Consider the following 17,190-nt stretch of genomic DNA (forward strand, 5'->3'; position numbering starts at 1 on the left):
GATTTAGTTTTATTATGTATAATTGTGATCAAAATGTGTACATCATTAATAAGTTAATTATATTAAAGCCTATTAAAGTGTTACTCACTTTTCCCTGAACTTGCAATTTTATTGATATTTAAATAATTTATATTATACAATATATAAATATAAAATAAATATTAATGTTAGTAAATATTTTAAAGACATAATTTTAAAGCCAAACCTTATAACTGTGCCAAGTGGCATTTTGCAGCTGGTATTACTGTTGTCTTGGTATTCTCCCTTTCTCAGTGAAATGTTATACTACCATTAATTTTGTAATCCGATATCTGTGCCTATGACTTATTTCTTGGTACATACTACTGGTCATTGGAATTATATGAATACCTCCTTCCCTTTTCTATGTATATTAACTATAAATTTGTTCAGGGTTGCCAAATGCCTGATCTCCAAATTTGCTCCTCTAGTCAGTGCTTACAGTTTGAGGTGTTGCAGTGGTATAGATATGGCCAGTGTGATGTAAGTGCATGGATATTGAGTGATTCTTATTTTTCAAAATGATGAGATACAATGTGCATATCTTATAAGATTATTTATTAATTATACCTCAATAAAGCTGAAATAAGAGAAAGATTCCCATGCTTTTTGATACCTCCAACTTTAGCCTTCATTCTGCCTGGGCCATGATTCAGAAGCCTAGGGAAAATTAGGTATAGCAGGAAAACAAACACACACACACACACGCACAACCCAAAAAACAACAACAAAAACAAACTTGAAGGATACCCATTTTTTTAATATTTTATTTATTTATTTGACAGAGAGAGATTACAAGTAGGCAGAGAGGCAGGCAGAGAGAGAGAGGAGGAAGCAGGCTCCCTGCTGAGCAGAGAGCCCGATGCGGGACTCGATCCCAGGACCCTGAGACCATGACCCGAGCCGAAGGCAGCAGCTTAACCCACTGAGCCACCCAGGCGCCCCGGATACCCATTTTTTGATGGTACCCTTGTGAGGATATAGTCATTATTAACTTTTGCACACCAGACTTCTGTTGCATGGGGCATAAATCTATTTACTGCTTCAAAATGACAGAAATAGTATTCTGTATTATATGTAGCTGAACATTAGAAAATTAACAAGGGTTTGTCTACATTTGTGTTCAGTGGACTAGGATATTTGTCCAAAGAAATTTAAAAATAATCCACTTGAGGTCCAAACTCACTATGCCTGTCTCATAAAAAGAATGTTCTAAGGCAAGTAGCCCAAATCATTGCTGAATATTCATTATACACTATATCAAGTACTACATACAATGAAAGGGAAATCCATTTTATACCATAGTTCTCCCCATCCCACCTTCACATATCAGTATATAAATGACACAGAATACTGAAACCACTCATCTCTTATTTTTAAAATTTAAAATAATCCTCAGTAGTCTTATAATTTAAGATGGATGTTTGTAATGCAAAGAGGTACACGATACTGTTCAAGAAATATGGAGAAGATACAATTTCAACTTTACACAGTATTTACTCTCTTTTGGATAACAAACATGTAAGCAGTCTGGATTTTTAGCTACACAGAGTTCATTCTCTTCTATGTTGCATGAGTTGTACATGCCAGTACAATGGGTTAGTTAGCAGTCATGCAAGATAGTCCAAAATATACATATTACAAAATGCAATGCACAATATAATGATAAACAAGAATAATATGGAACAGTGAAACAAATTCTGAGAGGTGGGAGTCCAGAATTAGTTTCCTTTGAAAATTTTCCACTTAAAATAAAAATTCAGAATGAAAATACATTTGAGTGTTTCAAATGATCGTTCAACTTTTTTCAAAGCCTGATTATACAAGTTGGTGCAGGCACTTTGGAAAATACTGTTTTCCTTGGAAATCATTGGAGATTTCTTAAGAAAGTAAAAATAGAGATTCCCATGACCCCACAATTGCACTACTGGGAATTTACCCCAAAGTTAGGATGTAGTGAAAAGAAGGGCCATCTGTACCCCAATGTTCATAGCAGCAATGGCTACAGTTCCCAAACTGGAAAGAACCAAGATGCCGTTCAACGGATGAATGGATGAAGATGTGGTCCATATACACTATGGAGTACTATGGCTCCATCAGAAAGGATGAATACCCAACTTTTGTATCAACATGGACAGGACTGAAAGAGATTATGCTGAGTGAAATAAATCAAGCACACATAGTCAATTATCATATGGTTTTGCTTATTTGTGGAGCATAAGGAATCACACGGAGGACATGGGGAGATGTAGAGGAGAAGGGAGTTGGGGGAAATTGGAAGGGGAGGTGAACCATGACAGACTGTGGACTCTGAGGATCTAACTGAGGGTTTTGAAGGAGAGGAGGGTGGGAGGTTTGGTGAGCCTGATGGTGGGTATTATGGAGGGCATGTATTGCATGAAGCACTGAGTGTGGTGCATAAACAATGAATTCTGGAACACTGAAAAATAAAAATAAAATAAAAATTTGGGGCACCTGTGTGGCTCAGTGGGTTAAAGCCTCTGCCTTTGCTCTGGTCATGATCCCAGGGGCCAGGGATCAAGCCCCACATTGGGCTCTCTGATCAGCAGGTAGCCTGCTTCCTGCTCTTTCTCTGCCTGCCTCTCTGCCTACTTGTGATCTCTCTCTGTCTCTCCGTGTCAAAAAAATAAAATCTTTAATTTTTTTTAAGAAATGAGAATTGAAAAAAAAGTTTCTGACTAATGTCTGCTCAGTTTGTCTGGGTGAGCAGATAGACCAAGAAGTTTTTCTGATCATCATCATCAAAACACACACACACACACACACACACACACACACACACAGAACATCAACATCAGAAAGTCACTATGATAGAGCAAGATAGAAACAAGTCCTCTCCATTGACATATCTCAGCATGGAAAAAATATGAATGCAATCCAAAACTCACAAATAATAGGTATGTACTTCTCCTAGTTAATATGATCTATTGCTACTTATTTACCTATCACAGCTTAACAATTTTTTTCTATATGCCTCCTAAACAAATTTATCCTAAACAAATGTCTCTCATTTTATGATCCAATCTAGGGAAAATCATCCTTGTGTGATTTTTTATCAAGTACCCCAAAAACTCCCAAATAAATTATTTCTAGCTTCCTCTTCAATGTCCTGTTGCATCATGCAATAAATCCAGCTTGTTCACCTACGCATTCACACAGTATTGTCTTCAGCTATAAGGCATTAGAGATATCTTCTTATTCTTGTCTGTTACGTATTTATTTAGAATTCCTCATCACAGGCTATGTAAAACATGCCAACAATAATATATAGTTATTGTTTTCATGAAGTAAATTCTAAGTTAGGCAATGAAGACATTAAGTAGATTGTTTCAAGAAGATTAGTATGACAAAATACCTGTGTTTTAAAAATGTTACAGTGAAACACTAATTATAACTGATTTCAAGGGAAAATTGTACTGTATGCATCACAAAATGTCACAAAGTCATGCAATATATTTTCTTATCTTTCTTATTTATTATTTATTTCTTATTTTTTATATTTCTAATATTTCTTATTACAGAATGAAAGACATGATTTGATTCACAGACTTATTAATTTTATAATATTATAAAATTATATATATAATATTATAAAATAATATTTCTTTCTGAATAGATATATAGCATATATATGTTAATATATTTAAGGCTTACATGTGCTTACATGAAAATGCTTATGTATATGCATCTATAAGAAGGAGAAAAATGTACATATTTTTAGAAATATGTTGGGATATATATCATGATATATATTTATGTGAGATGGTATGTATATTACATTATAGATATTGTTAAAATTAAAATTATAAAATTGTGGAGACACTGAGAAAGATGGGAATAGAATAAGAATGAGAGAAAAATTTTACATTTACTGTGATTAATAGTGAAAGCTTTCATAAAAGAAAGTATTTTAGAAATATGTAAAGTAGTAAGTGTAAATCAGTAGTGTAATGGTAAGAAAGTAAGTGCATTTTAGAAATCAGGAGCTAAGACAGTGATCCATAATGGAATGAAACATTGTTACTCTTAAGAAGGAATAGGGAAATCTGGGAAGGAAATCTCTATAAATGATCAGTAAAATATGAGATGTTCTAGGAGATGATTCTGGAGTACAGAGCTGACATTCCCTTTTGAAACTACTAATGTTTCAGAAATGGAAAAAATTTCTGAATCCCTTTCTGCATCTCCTTGTTTTGGAAACTATACACAATTGGGTTTAATGTTGGGGTCACAAGAGTATAAGAGTGCAGCTATCACCTTGTCTCTTTCAAATGAGTAGCTGGACGCAGGGCAGATATAGGTGTAGATTACAGGGGAGTAGTAAAGGGACACCACTATAAGATGGGATGAGCATGTTGAAAAAGGCTTCCTCTTCCCTTCTGCTGTGATCATGCGGAAAATGGCAGCAATATAAAATCATAGAAGATGCAGATGAGTGTGAAGTCACCTATGGCCAGGGTAATATCAGCAACATATACCATAATCTCATTGATTGTAACGGAGCTGCAGGACAAAGACAGCAGTGAGGGTATCTCACAGAAGAAGTGGTCAATGGTGTTTGGCCCACAGAATGTCAGCCTCAGGACGAGACCAGTATGTACCAGAAATTGGTTATTGCAATCACCATGGTAATGCTCAGCAAGGTCACACACATATGGTGGTTCATAATAGTTCTGTAGTGAAGAGGGAAACAGATGGCCACATAGCGGTCATAGGCCATTGTGGTGAAGAGAACCATCTCATCTCCTAGGGACCATGTGAGGAAGAAGAGCTGGGACATGCAACTTTCACTGATTACTGATTATAATGTATCATCATTTGTCTATAACACCAAGTTGTATCCCGAGATAATATCTTCAAGGAGTAGAAAATTTAAGTAAGAAGAGATACTGGGAATGTCTTACAGAGACAAAACGATATTCAAAACATGGATGGACATTGTTATAAAAGCAATTATATATACCTGGACAATGAAAAATTCTTTCCTCCAAAAAAGTGAACATAGTGGCTGGAAATGGATTCAAAGACCAAGTCAAAACAAAGGTCATAAAAGTTCATTTAACCCTCTACACTGTGAGGGAGAGGAAGTTTGTAAATAAACTATGGGATGACATTTGATCCTTTGTTTGTTTATATTTAAACGTTATTTTATTTTTTCAGTGTTCCAAGATTCATTGCTTATGTATCACACCCAGTGCTCCATGCAATAAGTGTCCTCCTTGGGGGGACAAGATGGCGGGGAAGTAGGAGGAGGCACCTTTTCAACCTGTACCCTAAAGTGAGATGATTACCTACCAAAGAACTCTGATCACCCATGAAAATCAACCTGAGATCAGAATTATACACGTCTGGATCTCTACAGGGGAAGAAGATGCCAGTGGGCAGGTAAAGCGGTGTGGGAACAGCGGACTGATATTGGAAGATAAACAAAAGAAGGTGGGAGCCACCAGAGGCGACCGGTTGGAAAGTAATACCCCAATCCAAGAGTGCCCTGCGTCTGGGGACCAGCATTAACTTGAAGACTGGTTGAAAGCACTCAAAAAGAGCAGAGGATCGCGGGGAGAAATTGTGGGAATTGGGGCGGCTAGGGACAGGGGCTTAAGTCCCCAGTCCCAGGACAGCCCCCCCTGGCGCTGAGCCAGAGAAAGTGCAGCAGAGAAACCAGGTCTTGGTCCCTAAGCCACCAGCATGCCTGAGAATGCGTGGGTTCTGGCTCCTGTGAGGGGATGGGAGCCATGCCCAGTGGCAGAACATGCGAGCCCTGCTACAAAGCCTGAGATACGGGTGTCCATCATCCTCCCGAAAGAGAGTTACAAAGGCCCAGATGGCACGTTTTGACCCACGCCATTGTTTCAGAGTCTAAGATGCATGCCCCAATCTCTCCCCTGACAGAGGTGCACAAAAGCCCAGCCTGGTGCTTTCAGAACCTGCACCCTGTTCTCAGTGCCTGAGATGCGTGGGTGACCCATAGCCTCCCCCGAAAGAGGTGCGCACAAGCCAGGTGCTTCTAGACCCAGAAAGACCAGGCATTCCCAGCCCATGTCAGCGGGAAAATCTCAGTGTGTGATCGCTGCTTGGAACCTCTCTGGCATTCTGGAGCTCCCAGACTGCCGCCACTGCCGTGGTACAAGCAAAAGATCCTGCGTCCCCAGGGACCACGACTCGGAACCTGCTCTACCAATGGCAAAGGGGGAACTCATTTGGGCTCTGCAGCCAGACTGAGGCTTCTCTCTGAGAGGGAGGTCAGGGTACAGTTTGTTTTCCTCCAAAACTACAAAAGCCATCAAAAGTGGTCAAGGTGAGAGAAAAAAAATAAAGTGAACAAACATAAAAACGCCTGAGAACAAAAGCCTAAGAAAAAAACCAGTTTCCTCAGAGCCCACCCCCTTGAAGGGGGTGAGAGGACTTAACTCAGGGAACATCATTGACGGAAAAACCCCGTGGCAGGCCCATCCCCCAGAAAACAAACCAAGAAAGAAAAAAAAAATAAAGTCTGCAAGATATTGGAAGATATCTTCTACTACATCATAGGAAAACTTTTATTTTTAACTCATTCCCACTATTCTGGTTCATTTTTTTAAATATATAGATAATTTTTTAACCTATTTACCATCACAATGAAATGTCCAGTACATAAAATTCCATAATAACCTTCTAAACTGAACTTTTTCATACATACACCTGTGTATTTCTTTTACAATTCTATTTTTTGAATTTCTTTTTTTTTTAATTTTAGTTTAGTTTAGTCTAGTTTATTCCTTTTTATTTGTATTTTCTAATATAAATATAGAGTTAAACTTCAAAGTAATCCCCTTTCCCCAATCAATACTACCCCTATAGGTAAACCAATTTTTAATCCCGCTTTATCTTAGGAAAGTTGAATCCTTTAACAAAGATATCAAGATACATCCAGGAAGAATCAAAACAACCATGCTCGCCCACACTAAGAATTTATAACCACTCTCCCATCGTTTTCTTCCACCACTGTTTCTGGGTTTTTGTGTTTGTCCTGATTGTATATAAATCTTACACTTGGGGTTCTTTTTGATGAGGTTCTTTCTTTATTTGCATATATATTTTTTTCTCGTGTCATATACTTTTATCAGTCTTTTTATTTGTCTGTTTTTTTTATATACTTCATAAATCATACATTGGGGCCCATGTGGGTTGAACTTTCTCTTTCATCTTCCCTTTCGTTCTTGTCTCTCTCTCTCTCTCTCACTCTCTTTTTTCTTTTTCTTTTCATTTAAGTCTCGTTTGGGTGGGGAATCCTGATTGCTCAGAAGTGTTCCAGGGTGCACCTTGACTGCACCACAGTCGATACACCCAGAAACATCTATTAGTCATCTCTCACCAAAATGACTAAGAGGAGGAATGCCCAACAGAAGAAAAACACAGAAGATGGACATTCTGCAACAGAGCTAACAGCTATCAACATAGATAATATGTCAGAAAGAGAATTCACGCTAACAATTATCCAGGCAATAGCTAGGTTCGAGAAAGCCATGGAAGACCAAACGGAATTCATTAGGGCCACAATGAAAGCGACCAGACAGGATGTTCACAATGTTAGGGCTGAGCTGAAAGCTACCAGGGATGAGCTTCACAATGCTCTCAAAGAGTACCAATCTAATCCAAATTCTTGCAAAGCCAGGGTAACTGAGACAGAAGATAGAATTAGTGATCTGGAGAATGAACAGATGAGAGAAAGGATGAGAAGGAAGCCTGGAACAAATAGATCCGAAACCACAAAAACAGAATCAGGGAAATTCATGATGTCATGAAATGTTCCAATGTCAGAATAATTGGAATCCCTGAAGGGGAGGAGAAAGAAAGAAGACTAGAAAATATAGTGGAACAAGTTCTTAATGAAAAATTTCCCAATCTCACGAATGGAACCAGCTTTCATGTACTAGAGGACAAAAGGTCTCCAACCAAGATTCTAGATTCCAAAAAAAACACCAAGGCTCCTGATAGTCAAATTGAGGATTCATAATCAAAGGTATAATCTCTTGAAAGACAGTAGGACAAAGAGGCTCCTTACTTACAGTGGAAAGCCCATCAGAATAATGTCAGACGTGTCCACAAACCTGGCAATCCAGGAAGGGCTGGCAAGATATATTCAGGACACTAAATGAGAAGAACTAGCAGCCAAACAAGAATACTTTATCCAGCAAGACTGACATTCAAAATGGATGGAGAGATAAAGAGTTTCCAAGAACCGGCAAGGCTTAAAAGACTATGCAACCACCAGGCCGACACTGCAGGAAATATTAAGAGGGGTTCTATAAAAGAGGAAAAATCCAAGAATAGCATTAAACAGAAATATTGAGACAATATAAGGAAAGAAAGACTTCAAAGGTAACACGATGTCAATAAAAACATATCTATCAGTAATCATTCTAAATGTGAATGGCCTAAATGCGCCCATAAAATGGCACAGGGTTGCAGATTGGACAAAATAAGAGGACACATCCATATGTTGTCTACAAGAGACTCATTTTGAATCTAAAGATAAACCCAGACTGAAGATGAACGGATGGAGTAGCATGTGTCATGCCAATGGGCCTCAACAGAAGGCCGGGGTAGCGATTCTCATATCAGACAAATTAGATTTTAAACTTAAGACTGTATTCAGAGATGCAGAAGGACAGTACATCATTCTTAAAGGGACTATCCACCAAGATGATGTAACGATTGTAAATATCTATGCCTCCAATATGGGAGCAGCCAATTAGAGAAGAAAAATGTTAATCAAGATAAAGAGTCATATTGATATGAATACAGTAATAGTAGGAGATCTTAAATGCCTCTCTCAGAAATAGACAGATCACTGAAGCAGAAAATTAATAAAGAAACAAGAGCATTGAATGACACATTGGGCCAGATGGACCTCATAGATATATACAGAACATTCCACCCTAAAACAACAGAATACTCATTCTTCTCAAGTGCACATGGAACCTTCTCCAGAATAGATGACATACTGGGTTACAAATCAGGACTCAACCGATACCAAAAGACTGAGATGATTCCCTGCATATTCTCAGATCACAATGCTTTGAAACTGGAGCTCAATCACAAGGAAAAGTTCCGAAGGAACTCAAACACCTGGAAGATAAAGTCCACCTTGCTTAAGAATGCTTGGATCAACCAGGAGATCAAAGAAGAACTGAAACAATTCATGGAAACAATGAGAATAAAGACACTTCGGTCCAAAACCTATGGGATACAGCAAAGGTGGTCCTAAGGGGAAAATACATAGCCATCCGAGCCTCGCTCAAAAAAAATGAAAAATCCAGAACCCAGCAGCTGTCTCTACACCTTAAAGAACTGTAGAATCAACAACAAATCAAGTCAACTCCACTCATAAGAAGGGAAATCATCAAGATTAGAGCTGAGATCAATGAGGGAGAAACCAGAGATACAGTAGAATGTATCAATGAATCTAGAAGCTGTTTTTTTGAAAGAATCAATACGATCGATAAGCCACTGGCCACACTAATCCAAAAGAAAAGAGAGAAAGCCCAAATTCAAAAAATTATGAATGAAAAGGGAGAGATAACAACTAACACCAAGGAAGTAGAAACAATCACCAGATGTTATTATGAACAGTTATATGCCAATAAGGTTAGCAACCTAGATGAAATGAATGCATTCCTGGGAAAATATAAACAACCAATATTGAACCAGGAAGAAATCAACAACCTGAATAGTCCGATATCTAATAACGAGATTGAATCAGTGATCAAAAACCTCCCAAAAAACAAGAGCCCAGGACCTGACAAATTCCCTGGGGAATTCTACCAAACCTTCAAAGAAGAAATAACACCTATTCTCCTGAAGCTGTTTCAAAAAATTGAGGCAGAAGGAAAACTTCCAGACTCTTTCTATGAAGCCAGCATTACCGTGATCCCCAAACTAGGCAAGGACCCTGCCAAAAAGGAGAATTTCAGACCAATATCACTGATAAATATGGATGCTAAGATTCTCAACAAGATCCTAGCCAACAGGATCCAACAGCACATTAAAGAGGGGAACCATGAGAGACTATGTACTCTGAAAAACAGTCTGAGGGGTTTGAAGTGGCGTGGGGGTGGGAGGTTGGGGTACCAGGTGGTGGGTATTATAGAGGGCATGGCTTGCATGGAGCACTGGGTGTGGTGAAAAAGTAATGAATACTGTTTTTCTGAAAATAAATAAATTGGAAAAAAAATAAATTGACATCAGGTTACATAAAAAAAAAAAAAGATTATCCACCATGATCAGGTGAGATTCATCCCTGGGCTATAAGGATGGTTCACCATTCGCAAATCAATCAATGTGATACAACAAATTAATATGAGAAGAGAGAGGAACCACATGGTCCTCTCAATTGATGCAGAAAAAGCATTTGACAAAAATCCAGCATCCTCTCCTGATTAAAACTCTTCAAAGTATAGGGATAGAGGGAACATCACTGAACCTCATCAAATCTATCTATGAAAGACCCACAGCAAATATCATCCTCAATGGGAAAAAGCTTGCAGCCTTCCCATTGAGATCAGGAATGAGACAAGGATACCCACTTTCACCACTCTTGTTCAACATAGTATTAGAAGTCCTAGCAAGAGCAATCAGACAACAGAGAGAAATAAAAGGTATCCAAATGGGTAATGAAGAAGTCAAACTCTCTCTCTTCGCAGAAGACATGATTCTTTATATGGAAAACTGAAAAGACTCCACCCCAAAACTACTAGAACTCATACAGCAATTCAGCAACGTGGCAGGATACAAAGTCAATGTGCAGAAATCAGTGGCTTTCTTATACACTAACAATGAAAATACAGAAAGGGAAATTAGAGAATCGATTCCATTTACTATAGCACCAAGAACCATAAGATACCTGGGAATAAATGTAACCAAAGAGGTAAAGGATCTGTACTTGAGGAACTACAGAACACTCATGAAAGAAATTGAAGAAGACCCAAAAAGGTGGAAGATCATTCCATGCTCTCGGATCAGAAGAATAAACATTGTTAATATGTCTATACTGCTTGGGCAATCTATACTTTTAATACCATTCCAATCAAAATTCCACCCGTATTTTTCAAAAAGCAGGAGCAAATAATCCAAAAATTTGTATGGAATCTGAAGAGACCCTGAATCGCAAGGAAAAGTTGAAAAACAAAAATAAAATGGGGGGCATTATGCTCCCTGATTTCAAGCTTTACTACAAAGCTGTGATCACCAAGACTGCATGGCACTGGTATAAAAACAGACACACAGACCAGTGGAACAGACTAGAGAGCCCAGATATGGGCCCTCAACTCTATGGGGAAATAATCCTCGACAAAACAGTAAAAAATACACAGTGGATAAGACAGTCTCTTCATTAAATGTGCTGGGAAAACTGGACAGCTATATGTAGAAGAATGAAACTCGACCGTTCTCTTCCACCATACACAAAGATAAACTCAAAATGGATAAAATACTTCAATGTGAGACAGGAATACATCAGAATCCTAGAGAACATAGGCAGTAATCTCTTCAATATCAGCCACAGCAACTTCTTTCAAGATACGTCTCCAAAGGCAAAGGAAACAAAAGCGAAAATAAACTTTTGGGACTTCATCAAAATCAAAAGCTTCTGCACAGCAAGGGAAACAGTCAAGAAAACAAAGAGGCAACCCACGGAATGAGAGAAGATATTTAAAAAAAAAAAACAGAAGAGACAAAAAGTTGATATCCAGGATCTATAAAGAACTCCTGAAACTCAACACACACAAAACAGACAATCATATCAAAAAATGAGCAGAAGATATGAACAGACACTTCTCCAATGAAGATTTGCAAATGGCTATCAGACACATGAAAAAATGTTCATCATCACTAGCCCTCAGGGAGATTCAAATTAAAACCACATTGAGATATCATCTTACACCAGTTAGAATGGCCAAAATTAACAAGACAGGAAAAAACATGTGTTGGAGGGGATGTGAAGAAAGGGGAACTCTCTTCCACTGTTGGTGGGAATGCAAGTTGGTGCAGCCTCTTTGGAGAACAGTGTGGAGATTCCTCAAGAAATTAAAAATAGAACTTCCCTATGACCCTGCCATTGCACTCCTGGGTATTTACCCCAAGGATACAGATGTCATGAAAAGAAGGGCCATCTGTACCCCAATATTTAAAGCAGCAATGGCCACGGTCGCCAAACTGTGGAAAGAACCAAGATGCCCTTCAACGGACGAATGGATAAGGAAGATGTGGTCCATATACTCTATGGAGTATTATGCCTCCATCAGAAAGGATGAATACCCAACTTTTGTGGCAACATGGACGGAACTCTAAGAGATTATGCTGAGTGAAATAAGTCAAGCAGAGAGAGTCAATTATCATATGGCTTCACTTATTTTGAGCATAACAAATAGCATGGAAGACATGGGGAGTTAGAGAGGAGAAGGGAGTTGGGGGAAATTGGAAGGGAGGTGAACCATGAGAGACTATGGACTCTGAAAAACAATCTGAGGATTTTGAAGGGGCAGGGAGTGGGAAATTGGGATACCAGCTGGTGGGTATTATAGAGGGCATGGATTCCATGGAGCACTGGGTATGTTGAAAAAATAATGAATACTGATATGCTGAAAATAAGTAAAAAATAATTTAAAAACTAATGATGTACTGTATGGTGACTAACATAACATAACACAACATATTATTTAACACACACATATATGTATATATATGTATATAGCACATATATATATAACATAACATAATAATAGTAAAAATATATTGATGAAAGTTACAGCATAGGAAATAGAGTCAATGGTATTGTAATGACATTGTATGTTGACAGATAATAGCTACAGTTGTAGTAAGCATAAAATAATATATATACTTGTCAAATCACTATGTTGTATACCTGAAACTAATGTGACACTATCTGTCATGTACACTTCATTACGAATATAATACTAAGAAGAAATTGACCAAAGAAACCCCGTTCTGTGTCCCCAAAATTCAAGATGAAGGTGATAAATATTTTCATAAAAATATTTTGAAAATATGTGTAAAATTATAAAAGAAAATTTCTCCATATTAACTTAAGAGGTTATAGATGTATTTCTAGCCTTTATCAATTAGCATAAATGTGGTGAGATATGGCTAATTAATAAATAACTAGTCAACATAGAGAATATTTTCTTTTTTTTTTAATATTTTATTTATTTATTTGACAGAGAGATCACAAGTAGGCAGAGAGGCAGGAAGAGAGAGAGGAAGAGAAGCAGGCCCCCTGCCGAGCAGAGAACCCGATGTGGGGCTCGATCCCAGGAGCAGAGGTTTTAACCCACTGAGCCACCCAGGTGCCCCGAGAATATTTTCTTTTTCCACATATTTTTTATCCAATTGTATGCAATCACACTCAAAATCCAAAATATTTGTAGGAAGTATTTTAATTACTTTTTTTCTAACAATTATGGGTAAAATTAATGGCTAAGAATAACAAAGACATGCTTCAACATGCAAGTGATTTGAATGTAAAATAATATTCTTTAAGCAATTCTGAATATATGAAGTAAAAATATTAAGGCACTGATGTTAATAGGTAATGGGCCAAATATATATGAAATCATCATTTTGTCTTAAATCTTATATACCATATTTATTTTCAATTTTTCCTCAATAAAACTGGGGAAGATAAACACAAACTTGTGTATTAACCTCGAACTTGTACTTCTGCATTAGTTCCAAGTGGATTTCTTCCATATAGTCTCCAGAAGACATGTTTAAACACATTGACAGAAGTGGCATTTGTAATAAACACTACAATATTCACATATGCTCAATAACAAAATTGGGTGAATAAACAGATGATAGTTACATAATGGAGTGTTTAATAGTGATGTGAATTAATGATGTACAAAGACACAAAAAGCTAGAACAAACTTAACAGCAACAATGTGAAGGAAATAAGCCAGACACAGACAGGAGCATAATCTCAGAATAAACACCAAAATAAATCCATGTTATCATAAGTTGTAAAAAGTGATTCCTTGGGGATGACTACAATAAAAGCAGAAAAATAGCTTTTGAGGTACTGGTCATGTCTATTACCCAATCAGTGTGATAGTTGCAATGGTTTTATTTTCATTTTATTATTTATTTATATTTATTTATTTATTTATTTATTTACTACTAACATATAATATACTATTTGCTTTAGGGGTATAGTCTGTGATTCATCAGTCTTACATATTGCACAGTGTTCACCAGAGCACATATCGTCCCCAGTGTCCATCATCCAGCCACCCCATCCATCCTCTTTACCCTTACCACTCCAGAAGCCCTCATTATGTTTCTTGAGATTGGGTCTGTTATGCTTGTCTCCCTCTCTTGTTTCATCTTATTTCATTTTTTTCTCTCTTCCCCTATGATCCTCTGCTTTGTTTCCCAATTTCCACATCAGTGAGATTATAAGTGTCTTCCTCTCATTGAGTTATTTATCTTAGCATAATACCCTCTAGCTCCATCCATGTCATTACAAATAGCTTTTGATGGCTACATTCCATTGTATATATATACATACCACATCTTCTCTGTCCATTCACTTGTTGATGGACATCTGGACTCTTTCAATAATTTGAATATTTTAGACATTGCTGCTATAAACATTGAAGTGTAGGTACCCCTTTGGATCACTACATCTATATCTTTTGGGTAAATACCCAGTAGTGCAATTGCTGGGTTGTAGGGTAGCTCTATTTTCAACTTTCTGAGAAACCTTAATACTGTTTTCCAGAGTGGCTGTACCAGCATACATTCCTACCAACAGTGTAGGAGGGTTCCACTTTCTATGTATCCTCGCCAACATCTGTTCTTTCCTGACTTGTTAATATTAGCCATTCTGATGGTATGAGGTAGTATCTCACTGTGGTTTTTATTTGTATTTATCTGATTCCAAGTGATGTTGATCATTTTTTCATGTTTATGTTGGTCATTTGAATGTCTTCTTTGCAGAAATGTCAGTTCATGTCCTCTGCCCATTTCTTTTTTTTTTTTTTGAAACTTACCAATTATTTTTTTTTTCAATTTATTTATTTTCAGAAAAACAGTATTCATTATTTTTTCACCACACCCAGTGCTCCATGCAAGCTGTGCCCTCTATAATACCCACCACCTGGTACCCCAACCTCCCACCCCCCCGCCACTTCAAACCCCTCAGATTGTTTTTCAGAGTCCATAGTCTCTCATGGTTCATCTCCCCTTCCAATTTTCCCAAAAGCACATACCCTCCCCAATGTCCATAACCCTACCTCCCTTCTTCCAACCCCCCTCCCCCCAGCAACCCACAGTTTGTTTCGTGAGATTAAGAGTCACTTATGGTTTATCTTCCTCCGTATCCCATCTTGTTTCATGGATTCTTCTCCTACCCACTTAAGCCCCCATGTTGCATTACCACTCCCTCATATCAGGGAGATCATATGATAGTTGTCTTTCTCCGCTTGACTTATTTCGCTAAGCATGATACGCTCTAGTTCCATCCATGTTGTCGCAAATGGCAAGATTTCGTTTCTTTTGATGGCTGCATAGTATTCCATTGTATATATATACCACATCTTCTTGATCCATTCATCTGTTGATGGACATCTAGGTTCTTTCCATAGTTTGGCTATTGTGGACATTGCTGCTATAAACATTCGGGTGCACGTGCCCCTTTGGATCACTACGTTTGTATCTTTAGGGTAAATTCCCAGTAGTGCAATTGCTGGGTCATAGGGCAGTTCTATTTTCAACATTTTGAGGAACCTCTATGCTGTTTTCCAGAGTGGTTGCACCAGCTTGCATTCCCACCAACAGTGTAGGAGGGTTCCCCTTTCTCCGCATCCTCGCCAGCATCTGTCATTTCCTGACTTGTTGATTTTAGCCATTCTGACTGGTGTGAAGTGATATCTCATTGTGGTTTTGATTTGTATTTCCCTGATGCCGAGTGATATGGAGCACTTTTTCATGTGTCTGTTGGCCATCTGGATGTCTTCTTTGCAGAAACGTCTGTTCATGTCCTCTGCCCATGTCTTGATTGGATTATTTGTTCTTTGGGTGTTGAGTTTGTTAAGTTCTTTATAGATTTTGGACACTAGTCCTTTATCTGATATATCGTTTGCAAATATCTTCTCCCATTCTGTCAGTTGTCTTTTGGTTTTGTTAACTGTTTCCTTTGCTGTGAAAAAGCTTTTGATTTTGATGAAATCCCAAAAGTTCATTTTTGCCCTTGCTTCCCTTGCCTTTGGCGATGTTCCTAGGAAGATGTTGCTGCGGCTGAAGTCGAAGAGGCTGCTGCCTGTGTTCTCCTCAAGGATTTTGATGGATTCCTTTCTCACATTGAGGTCCTTAATCCATTTTGAATCTATTTGTGTGTGTGGTGTAAGGAAATGGTCCAATTTCATTTTTCTGCACGTGGCTGTCCAATTTTCCCAACACCATTTATTGAAGAGGCTGTCTTTTTTCCATTGGACATTCTTTCCTGCTTTGTCGAAGATTAGTTGACCATAGAGTTGAGGGTCTATTTCTGGGCTCTCTATTCTGTTCCATTGGTCTATGTGTCTGTTTTTGTGCCAGTACCATGCTGTCTTGATGATGACAGCTTTGTAATAAAGCTTGAAGTCCGGAATTGTGATGCCACCAACTTTGGCTTTGTTTTTCAATATCCCTTTGGCTATTCGAGGTCTTTTCTGGTTCCATATAAATTTTAAAATTATTTGTTCCATTTCTTTGAAAAAGATGGATGGTACTTTGATAGGAATTGCATTAAATGTGTAGATTGCTTTAGGTAGCATAGACATTTTCACAATATTTATTCTTCCAATCCAGGAGCATGGAACATTTTTCCATTTCTTTGTGTCTTCCTCAATTTCTTTCATGAGTACTTTATAGTTTTCTGAGTATAGATTCTGTGCCTCTTTGGTTAGGTTTATTCCTAGGTATCTTATGGTTTGGGGTGCAATTGTAAATGGGATTGACTCCTTAATTTCTCTTTCTTCTGTCTTGTTGTTGGTGTAGAGAAGTGCAACTGATTTCTGTGCATTGATCTTATATCCTGACACTTTACTGAATTCCTGTATAAGTTCTAGCAGTTTTGGAGTGGAGTCTTTTGGATTTTCCACATAGAGT

The 17,190-nt window shown here is 37.8% G+C and overlaps 1 pseudogene; it reads right to left on the reverse strand.

Annotated features, from left to right (window-relative positions):
* Positions 1-4,178: 4,178 nt before the first annotated feature.
* LOC122911334 lies at positions 4,179-5,834 on the reverse strand (annotated as a pseudogene).
* Between the last annotated feature and the right edge of the window lie 11,356 nt (positions 5,835-17,190).

Source organism: Neovison vison, chromosome 1 (assembly GCF_020171115.1).
Source record: "Neovison vison isolate M4711 chromosome 1, ASM_NN_V1, whole genome shotgun sequence".
NCBI lineage: Eukaryota > Metazoa > Chordata > Mammalia > Carnivora > Mustelidae > Neogale > Neogale vison.